Source organism: Bubalus bubalis, chromosome 14 (genome assembly GCF_019923935.1).
Source record: "Bubalus bubalis isolate 160015118507 breed Murrah chromosome 14, NDDB_SH_1, whole genome shotgun sequence".
In the NCBI taxonomy this organism is placed as follows: Eukaryota; Metazoa; Chordata; class Mammalia; order Artiodactyla; family Bovidae; genus Bubalus; species Bubalus bubalis.
This window is the reverse complement of record NC_059170.1, coordinates 8,005,537-8,015,390: the sequence shown is the minus strand read 5'-3', so window position 1 is coordinate 8,015,390 and position 9,854 is coordinate 8,005,537. Positions and strand designations below refer to the sequence as shown.

Here is a 9,854-nt window from a genome sequence, read left to right as displayed (position 1 = left end):
GCAGACTGCCAAAGAGGTCCCTGGCAGATATTCTAGAGATTCCAGCAGAGTGAGAGATAAGGAACTGCAGACTTTCAGGGAAAATACTCTTGATGTGCTTGTAGGAATCCATCAAGTCAGCCCACCCAGTACGAGGCACCCTTTTTCAGCACAGTGATATTGCATAATAACCATAGATCTGATCCAGAGTGCTGACTGGGGTCTTGTCAGAGATGTGGATGGAATGCCCCAACCCACATCAGGAAGTGTTAGGTTGATGATTTTGTAATTTCAAGGAGGATTGCTCACAGCCCCTGGTCTACTCATGGAAGCTGTCACCGCCTCTTGTGTGATCACTTGATTGAGCTTCACATGTCTTTGTCCTCAGGACATAGCCAAGTCGTTCTGTTTAGGCAGGGTGGCCATCTGTCCCAGTTTGCCTGGAACAGTCCTGGTTTATGCTATAATTGATTTGATTTTTAAAAATCTTTTGGCCATGCTGCACAGCATGGGGGATCTTAGTTCCCCAGCCAGGGATCAAACCTGTGCCCCCTACATTGGCAGGTTGGAGTCTTAACCACTGGACCCACCAGGGAAGTCCTGATGTTTGCTTCTGATTTTTTTAATTGAAGCATAGTTGATTTACAATGTTGTGCTAGCTTCTGGTGTACAGCAGAGTGATTCAGTTATATATATATTCTTTTTCATATTCTTTTCCACTGTGGTTTATTACAGGACATTGAATACAGTTCCTCGTGCTACACAGTAGGACCTTGTCTATCCATCTTGCATATATTAGTTTGCATGTGCTAATCCCAAACATGCTTTATTACAAACAGTGCCCATTCCACTCTCTCCTGTACCAGTATCAGAAAGCATTCTGATTTGTTCAAGTAGTTCTGTTAGTTTCTGTCTTACAGGCTCTGAGGATCATGAACCCAGCGAAGCACTTTGAAATCCATGGCTTCCGATCTTGACTCTGCAGAGCTCTGGGTGCTTCTTCAAGACCCTTTACAAGTACCTACAGGAGAAAGGTGCAAGGCAGGTGGCTGGGATTTTTCAACTCTGATTTCCATATGGAGAGTCTATGTACGCTTGTGGGACTTGTGGGAACCTAGATCCCCAATCGGGGACTGAACCCCGGGCCCTCAGCAGCAAAAGCAAGGAGTCCTAACCACCGATTGCCATGCTTGCTTTTTTTTTTCTTTTAAACTCATGTTAAAAACATGAAATGCTTCAAAGATTTGCATATCATCTTTGTCCAGGGGCCATGCTAATCTCTGTATCATTCCAATTTTAGAATACGTGCTACCAAAGCAAGCACAAAATGCTTACTTTTGAGTTCAAGAAAGTTTGAAAGCCACTCATATAATCGATTGCATTTTCCCCTTTGCATTGACTTCCAGGAAGCTCAGCATCTAATTCTCAGTCCGCCAACAAGAAGTGCTCAGAACCTCCTACCCTACATATTTATGCAAATCTCACCCTTGAGTGCCTTTCCCTCTCCATGTTTCCCCTTCACCTGCTTTTCTTGTTTTCTCATTCTGCTGCCACATATATGTTTTTGCATGCAACCTCAAGTCCTTTTTGGAAAAAGTCAAGGTTTAAACGAATGCATTAAAACAAAAAAACGATGCTTTTTCTGTAGAGGAGATTTTTACAGATGGGAAAGGAATGTGATTAGAATAAGGCATGATTTGGCATGGTGAGTGCGTATGTGTGTTTGTAGGATATGTATATACACGTTGAAAGACTTGTGAAGTTTTTGTTTTCAAAGTTAAGCTGGTCTTCTGGCTTCAGAGGACATTTATACTTGGAAGATTTTAGGGGAAAAAATACTTTACTCCAGGTTAGGCATGCCTGTGGTCTACACTCCAAAGAATCTGCGTTATGGTTAGCATTTTCAGATTTTGTCTGGGATTATTTTTCTGGTCATTATAAAATGAGGACAAATAGTTATCAAGAAGAAATCAAGGGAAAGAGGGACAGGAAAGAAGTGCTCCTGCATAGGAAGGGGGCTGGATTTTAAGTGATCTTGAGTAAGAAATGGGTGCCTTAAATCTTATCTGAGTTTCCATCTCATCTGCTGTGAATCTGTGATTAAGTCCTTTTTCTCCCAAACATGGGGATTCTCACCCTCCGCTGCACACTAGAATCACTGGGAACCTTAAAAAAATATGCTGATGCCTCAGTCCCTCCTCCAGAGAATCTGGTTTAATTGGTCTGGGGTGAGGCCTCAACATGGGGATTTCTAAAAGCTCCCCTGGAGATTCTATTGTGCGAGCCAGGGTTGAGAACCACTGCCCTAAGAGAAGGAAAAAAATAAAATTAATAAGCACCTGCCTCCTGTTTCTCTCTCTGGGGGCCGTAGGGTGTGGCTTTGATTTATGAGATAATGGGCCAGATTCTAGTGAAAGAGTTGAGAAGGCGAAGGCGGGTAGGAATAGATTAACCCTTTGTATTCCATTGAGTACTCTTGGTTAATAAGTGTTCATCACCATTTTGCCCACCATTTGCAAAAAGGAACACATTTCACATCCTGACCCAGTACACACACACACACACACACACACACACACACACACACAGTCTTACTCTGCATGCAGTTCACTTGATATTTTCTATTCCAGTCTACTCCATTCTTTTACTTTAGAAAAAAAAACGGCTGCTTACTGCCACTATTTAAACAACATTCTGGGACTTCCCTGGCGGTCCAGTGATTAAGATTCTGCCTTGCAATGCAGGGGACGTGGGTCTGATCCCGGGTCAGGAACTAAGATCCCACGTGCAACTACAGAGCCCAAGCACCACAACTAGAGAATCCACAAAGAAAGCTCCCGCATAATGCAACTAAGACCCAATGCAGCCAAATAAATAAATATCTTTAAAAAATAAATTAAACAACATTCAATGAAGGCTTGTGGACCCAGATAAATTAAACACCTCTGGAGAGCATTAAGATGCTCAGTCTACAATGACTTAGAACTTTTTGCAAAGATGCTATGGGAAGCAAAGTTTGTACAGTAATATCAATATATGTAGAACAATGCTCATGCCCAACTACAGTCACAGGTTCAGGAACATGATCTCAGTGAATCATCCCAATAATAATGTAAGATGGGTACTGTTTTCTCCAGGGCTTCCCTGATGGCTAATTTGGTAAAGAATCTACCTGCAATGTAGGAGACCCAGGTTCGTTCTCTGGGTGGGGAAGATCCCCTGGAGAAGGAAATGGCAACCCACTCCAGTATTCTTGCCTGGAAAATCCCCTGGACAGAGCAGCCTGATGGGCTACAGTCCATGGCGTCGCAAAGAGTCAGACACATGTAAGTCACCATCTCCATTTTAGACATGAGAAAGTCAAGGCCAAGTACACATATACGTCCTGCAGCTAGAAAGCAGGAGAGTTAACTTCATCCAGAAACAGGAAATCTAACCTCAGCCATGTCACTGGAGGAGAATAACCGTGTTCAATGAATATTAATAGATTCGCATGCCTGAATTTTGGGGAGCAGAAAAGGGATGGAGTAAGTTTTGACCAGAGGTGGCTCCTGGTGGAGCGGGGATGCTGCTTATACAACTTGAGGGCCTTACTTAAGAAAAAGAATACGAAATTATGAGTCTGAAATTAGGTACGAAATTTCTTTGAATTAAGAAATCACAACAGGGGCTTCCCTGGTGACTCACTGGTAAAGAATCCACCTGCCAATGAAGGAGACATGAGTTCGATCCCTGATCTGGAAGGATCCCACATGCAGCAGAGGAACTAAACCTGTGTGTCACAACTATTGAGCCTGTGCTCTACAGCCTGGGAGCCACAACTACGGAAGTCTGCATGGCCTAAAGCTCGTGGTCTGCAACAGGAGAAGCCACCGCAATGAGAAGCCTGCACACCTCAGCTAGAGAGTAACCCCTGCTCGCCACAACTAGAGAAAATTCTGTGCAGCAGCAAAGGCCCAGCAGAGCCAAAAATAAAATAAATAAAATTATTTTTTAAAAAAGAAATCACGACAAAGGCATAGTTTAAGAAGCTGAAGAAGACCACCAACATCACAAATTCCCAACTCCTCTTCCCCTCTGCTGGATCTGAGATGCCAGTGGCCACTCCCATACACCCTATTCAAGGTCAAGTGCTCCAGGGGGAATCAGGGTGGAGCGAGATGGTGGGCTCTGCCGCTTGCCACTAACAAAAGCAAACAACTTTCGTAAATTTCACATAAACAGGTGACCCATGAATAGATTTCTAGGTCCCTGTCAGGGCCTTACAAAGAGGCATAGCAAGTAAGGGACCCAAGGGTTTAAGTTTCACTGTCTTCCCAGTAACCCCACAGGTGGAGTTACAGGCTTTATATCTTGAGAGCAAGCACTTTGAAGTCAGCTTGATCTGAACTTCAACCCTGACTCAGACATTTTCTGCCTTCTCTTTGAGCTTAGATGATCATTTGTAAAACAGCCGTGCTAGGGGCTTCCTTGGTGTGTTCAGTGGTTAAGTCTCCAAGTTCCCAATGCAAGGGGCCGCAGTACCATCCCTGATCAGGACACTAGATCCCACATGCTGCAACGAAGATTGAAGATCCTTTGTGCCACAACTAAGACCCAGGGCAGCCAAATTAAAAAATTTTTTTAAAAAATTAAAGAATAGGCATGCTAGCAGCATCTACCTTCTGGTCTGTTTGGGGGATCAGAGGAGACAAGGAAATGTCCTGCAAACTGGATGGATGTAGGGAGGCCAGATATAGCAAATAAAAATATGGACATCCAGTTAAACTGAAATTTCAGAGAAAAGTGAATACATTTTTAGTAAAAGTATGTGTTACCTATTGCAGAGGACATACTTATACTAAAAGTTAGTTCTGTTTTTCTATAATTCACATTTATCTGGGCATCCTGATCCCAGAAAAATATGATTGCTTGAGCTTAACAAATGGCAGTGGTTGACACTGCTTTCAGATTGAAGCAGCCTGGGTGCTTATAAAGGGGCTTCCTGAACATTAGAAAGTGGGTGAGAGGAAGAAAAATGCTGTACAGGCTCTGTTCATGACAGTTTATTATGGGGAAGATTGAAAGAGGAGAGGATGAAGTGGGGTGCCTTCATTTAAGGGTATGTGTGGAGGGCATTATACCAGACTTTAGGTAAGCCAGTTAAGTTCTTGGGACCTCAGCTCCTCCTACATGTAAAACAGGTCAAAGGAGATTCTCCAACTCTAGTCCCACAGATATCATCAGAAATGGCACTTTCTCATCATACAGACGTCACCTCCTCAGGGAGGTCTTCCCAGACTACTCCAGCCAAGATTCCTGTTCCCTTGCCCCAGCACATACTTCCCCTCCGCCATAATAATTATAATTTTCTGAAATTGACTTGATTCTCTACTTGATTGTTTGTTTACGGTCTCCCAGTTAAGTTCCGGGAAGGAACAAAACTAGTCTGACTTGTTCTAGCTGAATCTCCCAAGAGCTGTACCTGGCACATAGATGGTCCACAGATGTGGAATGAATGAAGAGGTGGCTGAATGAGTGAATGCAATGTCACCCTTGAGGTCCCTTCCAAGCAGTCTTTCTCTTCTGGGGGGGGGGGGGGGGCGCGCCTGGGTTGCCGAAGGAGGAGGCGTGGGTGTCGGTGGGTGGGGAGGAGGCTGAGACCTCGCCTCCTCTAGGACCGGCTGGAGCGAGCGCGTCCGGCTGGGCGGCAGGCGCCGAGGGCAGCGCCGAGGCAGCTGCAGGGCCCGAGCCCCGCGCCCCGCGTTCAGCCGCCGGGGGTGTGCGCGCCCGCGGAGCCCGGCGCCGCGCCTCGGCGCCCCCACGCGCCCACGTCGCGGCACGGGGACCCGGGCGGGGGCAGAGGGAGGGCCCGGCCGAGGGAGGGGAAGGGGCCGGTCCTCCCCGCGCAGGCAGCGGCCGCGGCAGCCCAGGAGGCGGAGGCAGTGGCGGCAGCAGAGGCAGCAACGTGCCCGCCGCAGTCAGCCCGGCCGCGTTCGACCCGCGCCCGCCTGGTCGCCGGCACCGCGCCGCGCCCGGGCGCCCTCTCCACTGCGCGCGGTGAGTACCGCCCGCGGCGCCCAGCCCGGGCCTGCCTGCGGGGATTCGCCGGGCTGGTGTTGACCCGGACCCCCTGGCCTGGAGCCTCTCTCTCGCACTCGGCCAGCCGGGGCCTCCGCAGCTGTCGGGGCCCTCGAGGGCGCACCGGTAGGGTCGCGGCGTCCTGGGCTCCCAGGGTGTCTCAGGCACAAGGGCAGCGGGGAGAGCGCGCAGATCTAGGGAAAGCCCGTCCCGGGGCCTCAGTTTCCCCTTTCGCCCGGAAGGCCACGACCCTGAAGTGTGCGCTCCCGCGCGGGACAAGTGCATGACGCTCAGACTCGCCGGGGTCCTCCGCGTTTGGTTCGTTTTATGGCCCGGGTGGTTAGCGATGAGCGGCGATCCGCTTATCGGACCCAGAGACGCCTGGAGCCGGGAGCCTAGCTCACGCCCTCGGGCGCTGGTAATGGGGTAACGGAGCAAACGGCTGGAATCCCAGGGATGGGGCTGGAATGGCCCCCTGAACCTTTTTCTAGCTGTATCTCTTAAAAAAAAAAAAAAAAAAATCTATCTGCGCTCGGCCAGCTATGGTCCAGCTCTCCGGTCTTTGTACTGGAACCGGCGTCCGGGCGCTAGCTGAAGTTGGAGCTGAAACTTAGAAAACTTTACATCAGAAGGATGTTTAGAAGGAAGCGAGAGTTTGCTGTAATGGGACAAAGCGGAGAATGGAATGGGGTTGTTGCTTTTTTTTTTTTTTTAGGAGAGCAGCCTGGGGTTTAAACGGCCGTGATGGCTCTTAAATCTATCTCCTGTCCCCAAACAAATAGGTTATACAATTAAGAAATGTTAGGAAAGCTTGACCGGGAAAAACTTTCGCATCCCCAAATCCTCAATACGCAAAATTCTCAGCTGCATGAAAGGGAAGCGCTTTGACGGTTTAAGGTTCCTACTTCCCTTTAGCGAAGCTTCGAAGCTTCACTGAGGCTAAGAGTTGACAGCATGCACGCTTGCTCTTTAAAAAGTAAGACTGATGCTGCGACTTTTATGGATAACTTTTTTCTTTTCTTCCCCCGAAATGCAACGTAATCTTTCGAATTACTTTTTTAAAAATAACCTTGAGGTGTATATAAATCACCCCTGGTGGAGGTACCTTTTAATTACGGGGCGCAGTGGAATGAGTGAGCATCGGAGCTGGGTGTTGTGGGCAAGGCAGAGGCAAGGTAGAATGATTTACAAACATCAAGTGAGAATCTGAGTGCTGAATTAGGTTTGAGTTAGGGCGCTCCCTTCCAAAGGAAATTATAACCAGCGGACAATTGTATTTCAAGCCGAATCTGTTCATTTCGCGAGCCCTTTCCTGCTTGAGTGAAATTTCTACTTCTAGTCTGAGCTAGTAGCCGCCTTACCAGCCTATGGTCCTTTGGGGGGCGGCGGGGTGGGGGGGGAGTTGGAGGCGGAGAGGAGAACCTCCTTTTTAAAATAATGATTGTGAAAAAATCTTCACGCAACTTTACCCAAGAAAGGTTCATTTTTTCCCCCCACCTTTCTCTCCCCATCACTTTAAGCCCCTTAAACTTTATACTTCCTTGCATTTAGACATACTCAGACTAGGAAAACTTAATTAGTAATTTATGTAACAAATGCGGACAGTATGAATCTTACTTTAGACTAAGCATAAACTCCTGTTTGTATCCCAAATCTCCTTGCCTTTTGAGGAAATTCTAAATTTTGCAATTTCGACCTATGCGGCTAGATCTGAAGGGACCTGACCTTTTAAAAAAGCACTTCATGTGTCCCATACCTAGTTAGTTGCTCCAGTCTTGTAACTGTAGGTTCACAATATGATAAACTATTTTACCTTAAAGGTCTCGGCATTTTTCCTGTCTTGAAAATAGCTCATCTATTGAGTGTAGCGACTGTATGTATGAGAATATTCTATAAACACATACATCTTTCCTAATATGAAATAGCTAAAGACAATACAACAAAATGTTATTATCCCAATACTTTGAGATTTAGAAAAACAGATGTTTTCAGCCCTGGAGTTTTAGAATCTTCTTTTCATGCCTTTTGTGTTGTATTAAACACATCATAAAGAAATATGATTTGTTGACTTGTTATAGGATTACCATTTGGCAAAAACACCCAAGACACGCTGTTTCAAATACGCGGTATTACTTCTGCTTTAAATTGCATGTAAGAGATCGCAAGCCTTGTTCCAGACGGATAAATTGATAAAATGCTAGCTGCTGTTGGGAGAGCAAAAGAGCCCTCCACACATACACTCACACAAAAGACCAAAAACAAAATAAATGCTTTTTGGTGCTGCTGAGTACATTTTGAATTAGGTTGAGCGAGCTAATGAGATCCTGGGCAGCTTGGGGAAAAGTATCCACAATTCAGGCACGTCCACTTTAAGACGTTTTTGGTTCCCCCAGGACAAGATGACTCCTTTCCCACAAAGAAGAAACCGTTTCCTTATTTTTTCAGTTACTTTTCCAAAGATAACTTGTGTCAGGCGCAGGAGACCAGAGTTATGCAGAAAGCCAACCGTAACCAGCTCCAAAAAACGAGGACTCATTCTTACTCCTTCCACCAGATGTTTTTTAGGTGTCCTCAGCTGGAATGCCCAGTTTGAAACTAATTAGGCCAGCAATAAACTCCTTGTATAATAAAATCGCAGGCCGTTATGCTGCATAAGTGGGGTTCCCGGCAGCTCATGACAGATGCCTCTCTCTGCAGAAAGAGCCCATGGCTGTCAAGAAAAAATGAAGGAAGTGGGAATATCTTGTTTGGATTTTTTTTTTTTTTTTTTTTGCCTGGCCCTCAATATCCAAGCACACCACACACGGTGCCTTCTCTTCTCCAAGGAGGTGGGTTGTATCAGGGGTTGAGTTTTGTCTTTGAGGACAGGCCTCCTTAGCATAAAAATGCTCGGGGAAGAAGGAAAACCATAAGTATTAGGCAGTGGCCACAGGTCTGAGGTGTAGTGATGAGTGTTGGAGTGTGTGTGTGTGTGTGTGTGTGTGTGTGTGTGTGTGTGTACGCGCATGCGCACGGAGACTGGGTCAGAAGGCTTTCTCTCCACTAGGCACAGATAAAATGCAGGGTTCTTCGGCCTGACGTCAATTCCTTCCAGGAGAGGATAACTTTTTCCCCTTAAAGATTTTTTTACCTCTTTCTCCTGATGTAGTTTCTCCTTATCTGCAGGGTGGGGTTGTGGCAGGGGAGAGTTGGTTTGCGGAGATGAAGTGGCTGGTTATTCAGTTACCTCCGAAGGCTGAACCTTCTGCCTCTTGCCAAGATTGAGTTTTGTTGGTGGAAGGAAACTTTTTTTCCAAGCTAGCTGCTCTGAAAAAGGAGTCGGTGGACTCGGCTCAAAAGGAATCCCTTTACAGAGAATTAACCCCAGAGCTGAGAAGACATAGCCTGTTGACAGAAAACACACATATCCACTCACTCCCCGCCCCACAACGCCTCCCTCACTCCCCACCTTCCTCTCTGACCCCCAACCCCCTATATCATAACAGCTTTCCGAAGGGCCCACTTTTTGTCCCCCTGCCGTTTGTGGCTGTTCAAACAGTCCCAAACATACAAAACAAAAAGAAGGCTCTGGTAGGGAAGCAATTAGCAGAGAATTCGCCAGAGACAATGCTTCATTTTCCTATTTGAAGATCGTAACTGGCCTAATGGTGTTTAACTAACACCTCTTCTAATCCGAGGATAAACCCCCTCAGTCAGGTGACAAATACTTGAAATGACTGTCTTAGTTAGACCCACTGTCTTGCTGGAAATGAATCAGAGGGGCCAGAACTAGTTCTTTGTTGCGTGTGATTTAGAATCAATTCCAAGATACGAGA

General features: G+C 46.5%; 1 non-coding gene across 1 annotated transcript; it reads right to left on the bottom strand.

The window, feature by feature from the left end:
• Window positions 1–1,199: 1,199 nt before the first annotated feature.
• LOC112578988 lies at window positions 1,200–1,303 on the bottom strand. Its single transcript, XR_003103424.1, has one exon. It is a non-coding gene; the product is annotated as a U6 spliceosomal RNA (small nuclear RNA).
• Window positions 1,304–9,854: the final 8,551 nt, after the last annotated feature.